The following is a 19,573-nucleotide window of genomic DNA, read 5'->3' on the forward strand; positions in this document are numbered from 1 at the left end:
ATTTTATTTCGACTCTGTAAAATTTCAAGAGTTTATCCCAAATTGAGGTAAATTGTATGGCCTTTCAAATACCGTTTCGATCCCTAACATCACCGAAGAGCTATTTATTATTGAAAAACCGGATATTGAGTACAAATGGTTGCACCTCATGTTTGCGATAAACCATCTTCTCCGCAAGTTTATTGTTTTCTGTTTGGTATTAAATTAATAATCAAGATCCATGTTACATCTGGTGAACAATTTATTTGGCTATCGCCAATGGCAGTCTTCTTTTCACTTTTCTGATCTTTTGAAAAATGTTGTTTGTGCTGTATTTAACCCCTCTCTACTAATACATTTGTTTTACATGCACACATATAAAAATTGCGGTTAATATTTTCATCCATCCAAACCATAGGTTTGAAAGTTGTTTTCAATTTAGACTTGTTACTGTTTATATTGATATTGATAAAATTAATAATATCAGAAGTCCATGTCTAGTACGGGACCTCTGATAATTTATATTATTTTGTTTATCAGTCTGTCTGTTTGTCTTTTTTGCATGACGTATTCGGTATATATTAAGCCTGGTAATCGATGTTGTTTTTTTCCACACGTTGCTTTTCTAGTTTAGATATTCATGGCAACATAAGATAAATGCCATTTTACCATGTGTATCAAGGGTCTGACTTTGAAGACACTTGGAAGACAAATTCATCTAATCTAAAACGAAGCATACACATACAAAAACAATTAATAAGAAATAGAGTAAGTATGAATACATTTAACAACATTTAAACCTGAATATATCTCATTTTACAAAATCTGGCCAATTTCTAATACTTTCACCAATGCGTATACACAGATATGTGATATACATTGCATATAATCAAAGATATCTAGATAAAACAATCGGGTATATGAGCCTCACCGTTCCAATGAAAATCTATAACATTCAGGTGTTCACAAACGGCTAAGGAGAAAAGTATCATTACGACAATGACCAACTTATTCTTGTCTTAAATTTTGTACTAATATGCTTGGTCGGTTGCCATTTTGTGCTTCTTTTTTACATGTTTGTATGTTTTGTTAGTGATTAGAATTATAGCACAATGTTGACTGCTGTATCATGTGTATCATTGACATTTTTTCCTATTATGTCTGTTTGTTTTTTTCACGCATCTTTGTCAATATAACGGAATTTGAGGCTACTGTCATAAAAGTAACATGTTGAGCTAGCTATAAAACTAGGTTCAATCAACCATTTCTTAAATTAGGAAAATGCCCGCACCATGTCAGGAATATGACAGTTGTTATCCAAACGTTTGGTGTGTTTGAGGTTTCGATTTTGCCGATTGATTAGCGACTTCCCGTTTTGAATTTTCCTCGGAGTTCAGTATGTTTGTGATTTTACTTTTTAGTAGCTAACTTGTTTCTTTAATTATTATAAATTTTGCTACTGACCCAATGGTAAAAAGTTAATTCATGACGCAAAATCACCACCTTTTGATAAACAAACAAAAGTGAAAGAATGTGTAGTTCTTCGTCGCAAAAGTAGTAGTTGTAACTGCAGCCTTACGCAAAGACCTTCGGTTGCAGCAAGTTCAGGCCGTAGCCTAAAACCAATTAGGGGGGAATTCTTTATAAGATATAGGAAAGGTTACCCTGTATTGAAAAAAAATCTAATTACGGTGTAATATATAAAAACACGCTATCAAATGAATGGTAAAAAAAAAAGTTTAACACAATAGACACGTATAGTATAAATTAGAATGAAATTGTGAACGCCGAGCATGCAGGTAAAAACACACACATGTATGTTACTTATAATGGTTATTCACATACTTAAAATGTAGTAGCGAGTTGTAACTACAATGCAGCAACTTCCCTTTTTAAACCGAGGACAATAATCTTATATAACACATCATCATCAAATCCTTCTTGATAAATTGCTTTAAACCAATAACTTACTTCTGACAAACAGTGTAATTATTTGTTCACTCGGCATTTCGGCAGCGCTGTTATTTGCAAAACAGGAAAACTGTTTCCCTTCATCATAACGAGTTGGGATAAAAGTAAATGATAAATGGCTAGGTCCACCATATGAAAGAGTTTTGCTATTGTTTCTCCACTCCATGTATTCTGGTGGTTTTCCGCTGACAACGTGACATTCAAGAGTACTATTCTTATTCTCGTCAACTACTAATATTCCAGTTTCTGCACGTTCAATTGTCATGTTTCTTACAGGTTCTAAATCATAAAACAAATAATTGTTTTCCCAAAATCTTAAAAAATCAATGAATAATAATATTAATTAGCACTTGGTTTGCCAGTTGCAATTTTATTTCAACAGCGAAGATCGGTGAATAGCAGATTCAAAGTATAAAGTGAAACGTCCAGAAAAGACAAGAAAGATACCAGGAGGACATTCAAACTAAAAGTCCAAAAAACGGACAACTCCATGGCTATAAGGAAAAATAGACAGACAAGTTGATGGCCTTCGACTGTTTTTCTGCTCTTTGGTCGGGTTGTTGTCTCTTTCATATGTTTGCTATTCCCATTCTCAATTTTAAACAAAAGTACACAACATGCAACGTAGAAGGCTTAGGACTAAGGAACACGAACGCAACATAAAATATGGGTGAACTTTAAGCTTTGTAACGAAGTTTTTGTTTGCTCAATCTTCATTATTCTTTATTGTTATTTGTCGTGTTATCTTTTTATTTCTTTATATGTGTCGTTCCTTTTATGAATCATATCGTCACTCCTAGTATTCACGTATATTTTAAAACTTATTTTGAACTTACATTCAAATGCCATTTTATTCCAGATTCCCATCAAACCGGGTTTGAATTAACCTTCAGCTCTGATTAACCAGAACAGTAACATCTACTCACACTTTAAATCGATATTTTCGAAGAAAACATTCAAAATTGAAACATTAGTGAAACACTGAAATGGTGGAAATCCATTTAAGCTATATAAATGTACTCACCGAAAAACTCGATTATAAAGTCTGCGGATCTTGGCAGACCCTTCATGAGCACAATACATCTATACTGACCAGTCTCATAGATAGAAATATTTGAAATCTGTAGATTAAAGCTTTCTCCGATTATAGCTAGTTTATGCGCGTTTTTCAATAAATCATTCACTTTTCGTCCCAATGCATAAACTGATAAATCTTCTGGTCCAAGCCACTGGGTTGGCTTTTCGTGTGAATAGTGAGGACAGTTTAGTTGAATATCATCTCCAATGTTTGCAAATATCCTGTTTGATATTGCGTATTGACAGCAAATGAGATCTACCAAACAAATGCGTTTCATATAATCTAGTCGAAGGCAATAAAGGTAAATTATTTGGCAAAATCATTAAAGTTGTCGCTGAAAAAGATCTTTTCTTATTTGAACGAATTATTCTGAATGCATATCCCAATTAAAAGTTCACTTCCTGTTATATATGGGCAAGTACAAACCAAAATAATGTTGAAGCGGGCGGTGAATTTAATTTAACATCATTAGAATGTTTTACGAGCAGTACTTAAATGGGCAATATTTTGTTTGTTCCTGATCCTAAACAAATCGTTGATAAATACATATATGGAAAATTTACAATAACTTAATAGAAAAATGGGACCAAATCAACAAAAAAAGTACAAGTCCTTGAAGTTTTTGACCATTTGCAAATGTTGGCATATAATTATTTTCGAATTTAAGTTTTCATGAATATCACCGTACCCAAATCTGGCAATGCGATAAAGAATACTCATATTTATTGCGACAGTACCATAACCTTCTTAAGCTGTATTTGGCAAAATTTATAGGAATTTTGGTCCTCAATGCTCTTCAACTTCGTACTTTATTTGGATTTTTAAACCTTTTTATGATTCGAGCGTCACTGATGAGTCTTTTGAAGACGAAACGTGCGTCTGTCGTAAGTGTAAAATGTTAGTCCTGGTTTCTATGATGAGTTAATTTACTTGGTTTATTTATTAATAACTTATTGTTATTGGTCATTTGCGATTCTTTAGAAAATACCAGAAAAAACAACGTGAAAATCAACTCGCAATCTAGTGGTATAGGGCTGAAATATGTAAAAGTTTTAATTAATGGCTGAAATATTCTCAACTCACATGTATATATCATAGTTGCTGAATTTTTATATATCTTTTCTTTCATATTTGTCATATTCCTGTAAAAAAATATCTATTATCAACTTTTTCTCCCACAACTTCAGAAAAAATACATTGCAGACTGTACATGAAAAGCACAAAGTTGTATTTTCGAATATACATGTAGGTATAACAAATTTTAATAGGACGGAAGAACGATTGAATATAAGCAATATATGAAAAAAATAATATCACAAAAATCCAAAACGGAAAGTTCATAATCAAATAGTAAAGTCAAAATCACAAACACATCAAACGAATTAAAAACAACAGTACAGTGTTACTAACACGGATGATATAACCGCTTACATGAGATTAGTATATCAAACAACATTTTGTATATGGATTAATATACAACCGAAATATAATGTGAATGAAATAATAAACAAAATACTTTACTGCTGCAGTTTTAAATCGTACAAAGGAGTTTATGTTTACATATATAAGACATACCCTACAAAGCAAAAAAGGTCATGTGTGAGCTGTATTCTGAACCATCAACCTCGTAGACAAATACTATCGATTAAACAAATGATTTGAAAGCGTGGAAGATATAAGGAAAAGAACCTGAGCTGAAATTTACTGCCATTTCTAACCAGGTTACAGTCTAACTCACCTGGATCAAGGCAAAGGTCCCAAAAAACTACATCCAGGAATCCTTAGCGGGCCCTTATAATGAAACCCAAGCCTCGACCTACCAGGAGACAAAATATCGAGCGTTTCACCCAGTGTACGAATTCCAAAAAAACTGTTGTTTCCGTTGGTAACGCCTGTAACTACCAAGGGTAATAAACATCTGTCAGACGCAGCCGTCATTGGTAACCCAGCTACACCAACGAAGAACAAGAGAGATCTCAACATCCAAACAGACGGGCATAATACATTCTAATGTCGAAGTAGGCGGTAATGTCATCCGTTTAACGTGCATTAGATTTGTAGTTACAATAAATAAGTACAAAGTTATAATTATAAACATATACATCCATTCAAAATCACCGATTTTCATGCAAATTGTTATCGTTGAAAGGTAATATGACTTACAATGCTTGCGGTCTTGTATTAAATGTAATTTAATTATTCTTTCAAAATTTCAAATAGTCGTCCCTTTTCGTTGTCTACGAATATAGACTAATATAGTCCGGAGTGTTGACAGTGGTTACTTGCCATTTTTTTTTATACCCCTTTGAAATTTATTTCTCCATGTTTTATGCCTCAAAGCGCACATAGGGGGTTAAAATTACACTGTAAAAAAATTGGGTTTAGAATTGTAAAGGAAAGTAGTGATTTGTTCCAGCTGAAAAAGGTTAAAAACTAGCACTTCGGAAGCTGTCCAAAGATTTCAAGACGCCATAAACATAAAATTGTCCATATTTTGAGATAGAGCCGATGAAGTTTTCTATAATTTTGATATATTTTGTCCCAAAAGTAGTAAAACTTACTGTAAGAATTTCATTGAGAAAGAGCAGGTGGGATGTTTTTAATGTTCATTTTCTAAAAGAAATGCACTACGAAATAATTGTGGTCTCGGACCAGTAAAAGGGTCTCGACTTGACGAAATGTGAAACAACGGCCTGATGTATAAAAGAAATCAATAAACGATTAACAAGTTTAACAGACAGGGACTTACATCAAATACTGAATCACTTGGGACATGCGCATGTTTCTGATTATGAAACCCCAAGCTTATCTGAGACAGCACAATAGCAAACTGGAAAAGTCAGTTGAAAATGTGTAAGCTCTATTATTCGGTACAAGCTGAAACACATTTAGTTTTACATTAAAAAAAAAAGACACCAAACATCGATATATGACTACTCATAGCAGTTAAAAGCACCAAACATCGATATATGACTACTCGTAACAGTTAAAAGACACCAAACATCGATATATGACTACTCGTAGCAGTTACTGAAAGAGGAACAAAAAATACCAGAGGGACAGTCCCCGAGGGTATCACCAGCCCAGTAGCCAGTACTTCGGTACTGGCATGAAAATACGGATTTTTTGTGTTATTAAAATTTGCTGTTACAAAATGTTAGAAATTAATATAAATTAAGGAATGTATCCCCCTCATGCAAAGCTCTGATTCCTTTCACGGATTTGGCTATACTTTTTGAACCTTTTGGATTATAGCTCTTCATCTTTTATATAAGCTTTGGATTTCAAATATTTTGGCCACGAGAATCACTGAAGAGACATGTATTGTCGAAATGCGCATCTGGTGCAGGAAAATTGGTACCGTTTATTGTTGTTATTATCATACTCATAGATCTGGAACGGCCAAAAATATCAGAAAGATAGTTCAGATCCAATTACAATTACTTAGATAAATAATGTTCTCCCAGACTGAAGTATGGACACATTCATATCCGATTGAAAGTTAATTAGTATTCTAAGTAACAGGTGAATTGTTTTCAGATCAAAATATAAATGATCTCATACAAATACATATTTGAATGGAATAATGCCATAATTTCAATAAGCGTAACGAAAAGAAAATATGGACCGAAACACGTGACTTTATAGAATACAAACACTTAAAAACTAACGTACTCAGATGTTTTTTTTCAAAACGGATAAATACACTAAATGAGGTAACTTGAACTTGTTTTGTTGATTTTCAATCATTTCACTTTATTTCTCAATATAGTTATAACATAAAACAATTGTCTGTGTCGATCTTTTAAAAATTACAATATGATAATTTGAAGCAAGTTAAGTGAGGAATATTATTCGTTGTTTAAAAATATTTATTTTCAGTACGATATTATCACACATTATTCGTATCCATCTTTAAGCTATGATTTACACAAATCTGTAAATTCTATTAGTTTCCCCCATTTGTGTAATTGTGTTATTTTCAAACGATCATGATAATATGAATCAGTATTTAGGACTGCGCTTGCTGAATCGTTGTTTGTAATATGATATATTATGATAAAACATGTACAATACAAGGTAACCTTTTTTAGTAAACATACATTTTCGTTCTGATATATGTATATTCTATGGTGGCCGGTTAAGGCCATTTCGCCTTTTCGCCATTTCGCCTTTCGTTTTCTATAGGGCGAAAACGCGAAAACGCAAAATTGCGAAGTTGAAAACGCGAAATATCTTTACTTAAATAGAGTAACTCATTTGGATTAAAAGGCTCTCTAAATACAATATCAACTACATGACTAAAACATCATTAATATACACATGTAAACAATAGATGTATATATTAAACAAAATATAATTTCAACAACAAAAACCTTAACTTATAAATTTGACACTTTTAAAAAGATAATGACTTGTTAGAGTATTTGAAACAAAGAATGTATTAAAGGAATTGTCTAATTTATGAAAATATTTAATGTAAACCGCAGATATGAAAGTTATATACAATTACATTTAAAATAAAATGTTATAATAATATGTATATCTTAAAAACTCGAGAAGGCGAAATCGCGAAAAGGCGAAAACACGAAAACGCAAAATCGCGAAGTCGAAAAGTCGAAAACGCGAAAAGACAAAGTTTTCGACTTTTCGACTTCGCGTTCTAGCGATTTCGCGTTTTCGACTTCGCGTATCGATACATTTGAAGAATCCAGATTTAGAAGATTTAAATTCTTGTATAAAACTAGCAAACGATGAACGACAAACTGTAGACGCATCTTAAGCGAGTGCATAGTTTTTCAAAGTTGATGTAAACTTTGCAAACTATGTTAGAAACAAATGAACAAAACATGTAAGCGCTAAGCCGTTTGCATCGTTTGTGTTCGATAAATATGCACTCAATATCATACAATATTTTAACATACTATTGGATAATTGCCAAATCCAATTCAATTCATTTTTGAATAAAGTATTGTACTAAACTATAATCAATATGTAACGTGTTCAAGGTAGAATAAAATATTGTAAAAGTACTTTTCTTTTTTTGATCCGTAAAGGAAAAGAAAAATATTCATTCTGTGGCTTTTCAATTATCTATTTTTATATTTTCAAATTTGATTTTGAATTATTTTTGGATTGAAAAGTTTATGAAAGGGCTATTTTCCCACAGATGGACATCGTTGTTCTTTGTTAACTAACGCTTTATCGGCTATAGATCTTGTCAATATACACTAACTTTTTTTTGTCCCTATGACATACATTAAATTTGGGAAACTATCAGTTTAAAAGTTTGAATGGCTATTATCAAACTTAATAGTTTGACACGACGGTACATGTAGTATAAAGTAACCGTTTGTCACATATTAAAGGCTTTGAAATGACAAATGTAAAACATTTCAAACGAGAAAACTAAATTAAAAAATGTATGTACCTGTATTTTGTTTTTAAATTACTGATCATGCTAAACACACGTAAAATTAATGTAGAGTGAAAGCTGTTCAATTTTAAACAGGGTATACTATAAATTAATTACCGCTCTGTTCTAAAGTGGACGTCAGTTGTGAAGTTTCACTCAGCCACATGTGATCGGGATCTGTATGGTCAACTACAATAACAAAAATCTCTAATCCCAGTTCCAGGAAGTACTTAAAACGTATTTCCATCATGATATTGTTATCGTTAATATAGGTCAATTGGCCATTTCATTGTGATTATTCTTATTTAAAATTATTTTTGCATTTTTACTCTTTGAAAACTTCAAGTACCGTGTTTACGACAACTGAATGGCGCCATAGCTAATTAAGGTTTATGTACCCTTCTGTAGCCATTTTTGTACGAACTTTTCAAACTTCAATTGTATAAAATGATTTATTTGCCACAAAGTCCTCTTTTTCTATCAAATGCAATGAAACAGTAAAAAATAATGCTTTGCATCAAGTTTCCCCTTGGAACATGTACTAACTGGCCTATCTCTATTATTTATTATAATTTTTATCTTTAGTTTTGATACAATTGAGGTTTGAAAAATTCGTACAAAAATGGCTACAGAAGGGTACATAAACCTTAAAAATATTAATAAAATAAATGTTGAAAAGGTCAAGATTGATACACATTTATATCAATTTCCATATCAACAATATATCACATTTTCTCTATTTTACGAAATTTTCATTTGATCCTACTGACTGATAATAAATTCCCTTTCTCAGCACAGTAAAGTGATATGAAAAAAATATTGCCAGAAACTAAGGGTGCACGTGTCAGTTGTTGGTGAAAATAATAACGTCATCAAAGATAAAATAGCGATAAGCAGATGACCACTGGTCATCTCAACTCGATTGCTTTTCTCACTTTCCTTGAACGGGTCAAAGGAGAAAATCAATCCCGTTGAAATGCCTAATGATCATGTATAATAAATATAACGGTTCCCTCATCTCCTTCTCTCATAATTAAACGTAAATTTTGAAAATTTGAAGAAAATTTAGTACTTTATATGAAAGAAAATGACTGAAAAACTAACCATGTAGTGATTTACATGTATCTTTTAAAGCCGTTTATTTCTGGTTGTCTTTCCATTATATATTTCCTAAAAACACTATAACAAAAGCGATAATACATCATTTGTAATTATTCAGTAACTTCGAATCACATGTTATTTAAAGATTCTTAAACAACAAAATCGGGACGGCTCGACTAAATGGATTTTGAAAGATTTTGACACAAATTCTAAAGTTTTTCATAACGTAAAATCTGAGCGGAATATACGAAAATTTTTTTGAATTTTTGAACAAAAAAAATCCATATTTATTGTCTTTGAAATAGAATTTGAGTTAAATCGGTGATCATTAATTTGACAGCTGATTGATTCCCCTTTAAAATGATGCATTCTTCAATGGGTGACTTTTATAACCTTTATCGTGAGCTTTCCTGACAAAGTTTATCCATGGTTTGTACGGAAGTCATCTGAATTGCATTCAAAACCACTTGATTTCTAGATTTCTATTCGAAATTCTATTAAAAAAAGGGAAGGGCGTTTTTGAATTCTTAAGAGACAATTTACCAAAATATCATCTCAAAAGGTTTTTTGATTCGTTAATACTCGATCACATGTACATAAATTTTGTAATTACTCAGTTTGCATACCAACAATACTGTGTTAAGATGTTTGTAGGTGAAAAACAGCATATTGTACATGGCATACAACTTGTTACTAAAATACATTCTAGAAATCCCATGTTTTACCTTTTTCATACAAAAAGATGTTGACTTTAATATAATTATAGACTTTGGTTGAGGTCAATACTATGTTTTATCATATATTTAGTGTGCCAAAAAAAATGAAAACTTGACGTTCGTGACGTCACTTACCAAACAATGACGTCATTCAATAAATTACGTCACTTCCGAATGACCGTTCTATTGGACATATTTTGAGGGAAAATTTTCTTAAGCTTACATAAATAAAATCTGACTTTATGTAAAAAATAAAAAAAAAAAATAAAAAAAAAGTTAGGGGTGTGATATAAAGGGTATGCGATAAAGGGTACGCACCAAAGTTGCGCGTAATGGATTAAACAGCAGGCTATTTATCAAATATGCAAAAATACTGTATTTACTTCTAAACATATGATAAATAGAGAATAATACACGGCAAAATCCGTATCATATGTCGTATCATCCCGAGACACCAATATCAGCCCAAGGAGGGGTGTGATAAAGGGTATGCGATATAGGGTGCGCATCAAAGTTGCGCGATATGGATTAAACAGCAGACTATTTATCAAATATGCAAAACTACTGTATTTACTACGAAACATATGATAAACTATGTACTTTTTTCCAGTCTGTATCACCTACCCTGTGTCGCATACCCCGTATCGCATGGCTAAAACCGTATCGCATAGCAAAACCCGTATCGCATACCTGGTGTGACGTCATAATTAGAATGACACAAACGTTTGATCTATGACGTCCAGTATTTCCTGGCATGGGGGAAAATTAATTCCCCACAAAAAATAAGATGTAGAAATATCCGAAGTTATATAACGGTTTATTTTGTTATAATTTTCGTGAAGTTTGTTTTCATTACCTGCTAGATTAAACACAAATACAAAATGTTCAAGATTTTTGTTTGGTTACAATAGAGAGAAAACTTTTCAAGAAATATTTTTCTTGCTGTTCACCTCGTCAGACAATAAAAATGATCATGAATAATATAATCGCCAAAAAAACCCAATAAACTTTAAACATTTCTATATCTTATGATATGTATTTGATAAATATTAATTTTAGTTGAAATAAAAGGACAGTATCGTTAGTGGTGCATTTGAATACATGGTCTAACGTATATTGAGAATGTAATAAGGTTATAGGGGACATTACGAGTTGGATATTAAACAAATAAGGAAGCCTATATAAAAAGAAAAAAACAAGTCAGCTGGAAAAATACAGGAAAATTATAATGTTCTTTTCTAGCTTATCATTTCAGACGATTAAAAAAAAGTTATCCCAAGAATCTGATTGTATTAAAATATGTCATTCTGAAATTGCGTTAATTTCGCGGAATTTTTTTTTTGGCGCCAATTTGGAAGTTTATCTTTTTTTCAGTTTCCTACTTGCCATTAGGGTCTGAAATATATTTATTTCGATTTGTTAAGCATGGATTTTATTATCACAAAAAAAATAATTCTTAAACATGTCAAATTGGCCGTCTTTTAACGATCCCGTAATGCCGTTGATCGTCGTTTAAAATTATTTTCCACTAATTTTCACAGATTAACAAAGACTATATGTATTATACAAACAATTAATAATACGTATCTCAAATTTAAAAAAAAATCATCAAGTATAGCGTTCTATCACCCCTTGGGAAACCCCGTTTGAAGTAAATTCCAAAAGAAAGACATTTTTTGACATTGTAGTTTTTCGGTCTTACACATCGATGTCACCTGGCGTCTGAACACAGTCAATATACACACATTTAGTATGTTTGTTTGAAAAAGTAATGGCGAGATCAGCTGTGAATATTTGACTGGATTAATTATTCTCTTTAAGTCAGTGAAATGTATGACTTAACTAGGAAATCTTATACTGTCTTTGCACAACCTTAACTGCTTTAGATGACTGACATAAAACTCATTCGTTGTATATAAAATTCAATTTTTTTTTATTTTTTTTTATTAAAGTCTCACCACTTGTATAACATTATACATTCCAATAAACATATAAAACATTGCGTATAACATGAAATATTGGATAACATTTTTAAAACATATTGTATATTAAAACTAACAGTAAAATATCATTAGCTTAAATACTAAAACATATACAAGTGCCATTCTATTAAGAATTATGAGAGACTAATATTAAAGGATTAATTATATACAAAATTTATACAATTTTAAAACTACATATATCTAAGATTTAAAATATATCATCAGCTATATACAAATAAAAAAATTGTTCTTCTACATAAAATGTTATAGCAGGTTTTAGCAACTACCTGACATAGTTCTTCGTTTCTGAATAAAAATATAAACTTTTCGTCAATAGACAAGTTATAAAATTGATCGTTATGTTTTACAGCTTCACTATACAATATATTTCGAAGGTCTGCATATAAAGGACATAAAGTAAATACATGTTTTTCGTCTTCAATTTCATTTTTACACATAAAACAACATCTTTCATTTATTGGTTTATTCTCATAACGTCCTGTTTCTATTTTAAGTGGCGCAACACCACATCTAAATTTTGCATAAGCACTTCTAAATTTAATAGACACATTTTGTTTTAAACATAACTCTGTACAATATTGAGATTTATATAGCTTATAAGTACGAAGCTTGTTACCATTACTCTGTGACAGAATTTTTGTTTGCCATTCTACAATATATTTATTAAATAAAACATTTTCAATTTCTCGAACAATATTCTTATGCAGCACACAGTCAATACTAGTATACAAATCAAAATTACAATCTTTAAGTTTTTTCATGGCTCTATTACACCAGTTTTTCTTATTGTTTACAGCATTTTTATGTGACCATTTGAACACTTTATAATTTATTCTGTTATTGGTCATGACACTACATCTTGCCCAGTGCCTGAAGACACATGTCCATTGCTTTACACAAGGTGGTCTCCAGCCCATGTCCCCGTTAATTGCATCATTTGGCGTATTCTTGCCAACACCCATAAAAAACCTGATAGCTCTGTTCTGGACAGCGTTGATACAAGAAAAAGAACGAGTACCCCAAATGGATGCACCGTAGCTTATGACTGACCAGACCAGAGTATCAAATAATGTTGTAAAGGTACTGTGCTGGAAACCACCATGTGCTTTACATTTTACAATTAATAAACTTAGAGCTCGACTTGCAGACCTTGCTACAGCTTTAGCCATTTCATTATAATCGAGATATTCTGTCAGCAATAGACCAAGATATTGGTAACAAGATACTATTTGTACTGTATTATTATTTAACAAAAAAGATTTAGATGTTTGTTGAACCGAAGGGTTCCTAAATGGACAACTTTAGTTTTATCTAAGTTCACATTCATACAATTGGTAACGCACCAATTACTTAATACATCTAATAGAGTTTGTAAATTATTTTCATTTTCAGCAATAAATACAATGTCATCAGCATATAATAGTATACCAATTTTTTCACCATCAATGTCTACACCAATGTCTAGTGCTTTTATTACATCAAATAAACTATTAATAAAAATATTGAACATAACAGGCGATAATACACATCCTTGTTTTAAACCTGAATTAACGCTAAACCAATCTGTCATATTGCCATTAAGTTTAATACAACATTCTACATGTGAATATATAGCTTTCAATGTACATAAAAAATGTGTACTAATTCCTAAATCATCCAATTTAGTAAATAATAATTTTCTACTAACAGTATCATACGCTTTTTTGAAATCTATGAAAGCTGTAAATGTTGATACCTTTTTAAGTTTTCTAGTTTCAATAATTGAAGTTAATGTACTTAGATGGTCAATGGTACTTCTACCTTTACGGAAGCCATTTTGCTCGTCATGAATAATATCTCTTTCTTCTAACCAATACACTAATCTATCACTCAATATACTGCAATATAATTTATATGCACATGGCGCTAATAATAATATATTTTTTTGTGATAAAGGAATCCTGCAAAAGTCTGGAAAAAAATCCATAATCCCCGCTCCCCGAAAACAAATGGTTGCTGCCTTCAAACAATCTCTTTCAGAGTATCATTTTAATCAATCTTATTCAAAGCATTATCATACTGACATGAAGTGTGACTTAATTTTGATTTGTGGTCTAAAACATAATTGTTGACTTAGCCCCCAGAAACTGCTCTGAAAAAACCTTTATATAAATATAAAAATGTATAGTTTTTTAGGCAGTTAAGCTGCCTTATGCGAGCACCCTGGATTTGTGTTCTACCCAATAAATGCTGAAATACGTGCCATTGTTATCATCTAGCTGGCTACTATGTTATTTATAACTTATTGGACAGTTTTTTCATACTTTTCATTCTAGATTACAAAAAATATGACCAGAAAAACCTTAAATGATCGTCGATTTTCCCAAAAGTTTTGAAGTTGCACATAGGAAGTCGAGCACATTAGGAATCCTTATGTAGTTTATTATCCCCTGAGCTTTTGGCTAAGATGTCAAAGAACAAATGTATGAAATATTTAATCGCCGTAAATCTCTAAAGACAAGTAGTTAAGATTTCCCAAATTGCAAAAGTCGTAGGAATATTGTTTGTCGTCAATACGTAGTCAACTACGTCAGTAGTCTATTAATATAAGTTCAACTGATCACGCTGTTGGTGGCAATTTTGAATTAGAAGACGAAATTTTCGTATCTTTTCAATTTGGACGCAGGGGTTCAAATTAGCGGTTGTCCGAGGTCTGCGACATTCCACTTTTGCAGTCGGACTTTCTACTTGGTTACTAGCTACGCCCGACATGCCCGACGGACCTTGAAAGAAAATAAAAAATAACTTTGCAAACGTTTTTACCAAAGTTTCGATCTAATAAACGATCTCAAATTTATTTTCATCATTACTATTTATGACAGCGATGTTCAATTTGTTCAACCGCTAGCTTTATACAGAAAATCGCCGACATATATTGTGTAAATCCGAGTAAAATCGTATCTCACTATCTGTCAAAAACAACATTGAAAACAAAATGGCTGCCGCGAGAAGACAATTACAATATCGGATCCGATTTCCGAAGCGGATAAGGGTAAACCCGGGTTTTGGCTATTAACTAAAAAAATCCAGACAGGTGACAAAATACATCTTTGCATGGTAAAGAAATATAAACACTAGAATTGAAAACCAAAACATATACTGTTAAGCAGAAATTTTCGTGGAGGATTTAATTTCGTTTATTTCGTGGAAAGAATATATCCACGAAATTAAAACCCCTACGAAAATTTAACTTCCATATAAAACCACTTCCAGTTTAAGGAAACCACGAAATTAAATCCCCATGAAATCTTACAGAGAGACAAAACCACGAAATTTTAACCCCACGAAAATTAATGTTTCTACAGTATGTAAAAGAAAGAAAAAGCAGAAAATATTTTGTACACCAATTTTAATGTCAAAATCCAATACAATGTGACAGCTGGGAACAGTTTATATGACAATATATATGTTCCTGGTAACAGTATAAATTTTCTTTATCAGTGATAAATGTTGGTAATGCATGTTAGATGCTTTTAAAGTTAAACATATTACTGCAATTTCAAGGGGTATTTTTTTCTTCTCAAATTTGATAGGTCATTTAAAATAGCTGGAAGTTTCTTATATTAAAAAAAAAGATGTGGTATGATTACCAATGAGACAACTATCCACAAGAGACCAAAATGACACAGACATTAACAACTATAGGTCATCGTACGGCCTTCAACAAGGAGCAAAGCCCATACACTATAGTCAGCTATAAAAGGCCCCGATAAGACAATGTAAATCAATTCAAACGAGAAAACTAACGGCCCTATTTATATAAAAAAAATAACAAAAAACAAATATGTAACACATAAACAAACGACAACCACTGAATTACAGGCTCCTGACTTGGGACAGGCACAAATAGTGCAACTATATTATATGATACCTGAATGTAAGCAAATCATATGATATATAGGTGGAGTCCATTGGGCCACTCTACCTCCTCCTGTTTGATAACTGAAACGGATGAGATCCCCACCCCTCAACCATATACATTCATGTATGTCAGAGACTAAATAACTACATATATCTTCATGTAGGGGACAATTTAACTAATCAAATAAAATATAGGGGGATTCCCTGTGGGTCACTCCACCCCTCCTATTTGAGAACTTGGAAACGGTCGAGATCCCCACCCCTAAACCATATATATTCATGTATGGGACAATATAACAAATCATATGAAATATAGGTGGAGTTCATGGGGCCACTCTTCCCCGTCCAGTTTGAGAATTTGAAAACGGTTGAGATCCCCAATCCTAAACTATACATATACATGTATGGGACAATATAACAAATCAAAGGAATAATAAGGGGGTCCCTAGGGTCACTGTAAACCCTCCTGTTTGAGAACTTGGAAACATTCGAGATCCTCAACCCTAAACCATATTTATTCATGTATGGGACAATATAACTAATCAAATGAAATATAGGGGGATTCCCTGGGGTTCATCCCACCCCTCCTGTTTGAGAACTTGGTAACGGTCAAGATCCCCACCCCTAAACCATATATATTCATGTATGGGACAATATAACAAATCATATGAAATATAGGTGAAGTTCGTGGGGCGACTCTACCCCTTTCTGTTTGAGAATTTATAACGGTCGAGATCCACAATCTTAAACAATATATTTTTATGTATGGGACAATATTACAAATCAAATGAATTATAAGGGGGTCCCTATGGTCACTGTCCACCCTCCTGTTTGAGAACTTGAAAAAATTCGAGATCCTCACCCCTTAACCATATATACTCATGTATGGGACTATATAACAAATCAAATGAAATATAGGGAAGTCCCTGTGGTCACCCTACCCCTCATGTTTAAGAACTTGGAAACATTTGGGATCCCCACCTCCAAATTAAATGAAATATAGGGGGAGTCCCTGCAGTCAGCCCACCCCTCCTGATTGAGAAATTGGAAACAGTCGAGATCCCCACCTTTAAATTAAACCATATATATTCATGTATGAGAACTAATCAAATGAAATATAGGGAGAGTCCATAGGGTCACCCTACCCACTCCAGTTTGATAACTTAGAAACAGATGAGATCCCCACCCCTCAACCATATATATTCATGTATTGGACAATATAACAAATCAAATGAAATATAGGGGAAGTCACTAGGATCACCCCACCCCCACCTGTTTGAAAACTTGATAACGGTTGAGATCCCCACCCCAAACCATATATATTCATGTATTGGACAAGATAACACATTAAATGAAATATAAGGGTAGTCCCTAGGGTCACCCCGGCCCCTCTTGTGTGTGTTTTAAGAACTTGTATAAGATTGAAATACCAACTCCTAAACTAAACCATATTCGTTCTTGTTTGTCATTTCAAAAAGATTGAATGACATACAATGTCAATCTCATGGGCGTCACATATGCATGTCACTTTGCTAGACCTAACCAATGTGTACTAGACCTTGTCCAATTTTAGGCGACCATGGGAATGAATAATTATGGGAGCTTTGTTTGGAAGACTTCGTAACAGCATTATGTTACAATCATTTTTTTGATAATTAAAAAAAATTATTGATGGAAAATAGTTAGTAGGTTTAAAGAATTTACCTTAATTATAATTTGAATTATTTCTGGTCCTATAAAAATTTTCATTTTCATATGGCTCATTTTAAAGAAAACATATCTTTCAAGCCCAAGAATGTTTGACCAACTGTTTTTATAATTACCTTATTTTATTCCAAACTCAGAAATCATAGACTTGGGGTGAAGGTGGGGGACATTTACATTTACTATGGACAGGTTAGACAGACCTCACCTTTGATCCCTGTAGTAGTAAACATTTGTCTGATTTGTGTCTCATAACTTTTGTACTGTTGAACACAAACTCAGTTTTCTTTCCAGGGAAGCAAGTCCATTCATACTTTTACAAACTTGTACTAAAGTACTAAAGTCAACTTGAACTACTAACAGTCAACTAATACCAACGTTAACTATCAACTAGAAGAACTGCAATCATTGCAAACTTGTATCACTGCAGACTCATGACCATGAAAAAAATATACTTGATATATGCGTTGCTTTTAAAAACTTTGACAAAATATGAATTATTTGCCTTAATGATTAATTCATTAAATGAACATAAATGTACAATATATGAATGTTTAATGTTTGTTCTTTTTAAAAATCTTTAAAAAAAAATTGAAGCAACATTGCAACAGTTTTTATAATTATGTTTGGCTTGGTTTTTGGTTAACTGCCTACAGCGCTTACAGTGCTTTGATTTAATGTTATTATTATTTTTTTCAAATAGAAAAAGAAAAATATTACTGAGTCTATTTTGTTCTTATTTATTTTCAAGTTCGTGATTAGCACCATTTATTTATTGGTTTAGTGTGTTATTTTTATAATTTGAGTCCATTCATTAGAACTATAACTTGCATGAAATCAATGAGACAACATTTATTGTTATATTTAGTTTGTTCATACAAGGATTGCAAACTAATTTTCCTTTTATTTAAAATAATGAAGATTTTACATTCAGAATACTTTCATTATGATCTCTTTTAAGTTTAAATGAAAAAGAGAGGACCAACTTGCAAGTGTCAGTCTTAATGAAAAGGAACTCCTGGTTTTTTTTTATCATTTTAATACTGTTGATCCATTATTCATGAATATTTATACTACCCCTTGTATAAATTGAGTAGACATTTATTTCTGTGTTAAAATAATTTTGTTGCAGCAGTAAAAATGCTTACCAAAACATGAATATTAAATTAACTATTGGAATATTAAATTAATATTAAATTAGTTAATCTAACCCTATTATGGCACATAGGGACACATAGGGCCTATTTCACTGGGACTGAGTTCTGAAAACTTAAAGTGATAAAATGTGTTTCTCTATTTTTTTTGCACATGTTTACAGTATCAAAATATATTTAATAAGATTATTGTTAATAATATCCACTTGTAAATAACAGCATATGGTGCTTAATATAAAAATAGTTTGTTCATGATAGTGTCAAACAAAGGGACGTAACTCGTGAATTACCGTCGGCCCCGCTTCGTCAGAAATATCGACACATCGAAGTGGCACATTTGCGTATCTTAGCATATCAACTGGCACAAATTTGACATATCATAGTCCAAGTTATGTTACATAACATAATTTAAATTCAGCATAGCTTCCCGAGAAGTTGAGAAAGAAAATTACGATTTCAATTTTCTGTGACCAATTTGTTTCGTCAACACCTTGACTTTGAAGACACATTTTGAGAAAAAAAAATGAGTTTAATCCATAATTGGGTTGAGT

The 19,573-nt window shown here is 32.0% G+C and overlaps 1 long non-coding RNA gene across 2 annotated transcripts in view; it reads left to right on the plus strand.

Annotated features, from left to right (window-relative positions):
* Positions 1-6,688: 6,688 nt before the first annotated feature.
* Positions 6,689-19,573, plus strand: part of LOC143075245 (uncharacterized) — a 35,312-nt gene continuing 22,427 nt past the window's right edge. For both annotated transcript variants that reach the window (XR_012978267.1, XR_012978268.1), the window contains exon 1: positions 6,689-6,744. This is a non-coding gene — a long non-coding RNA (uncharacterized LOC143075245). The remainder of the gene's footprint in view (positions 6,745-19,573) is intronic.

This window comes from Mytilus galloprovincialis, chromosome 5 (assembly GCF_965363235.1).
Source record: "Mytilus galloprovincialis chromosome 5, xbMytGall1.hap1.1, whole genome shotgun sequence".
NCBI lineage: Eukaryota > Metazoa > Mollusca > Bivalvia > Mytilida > Mytilidae > Mytilus > Mytilus galloprovincialis.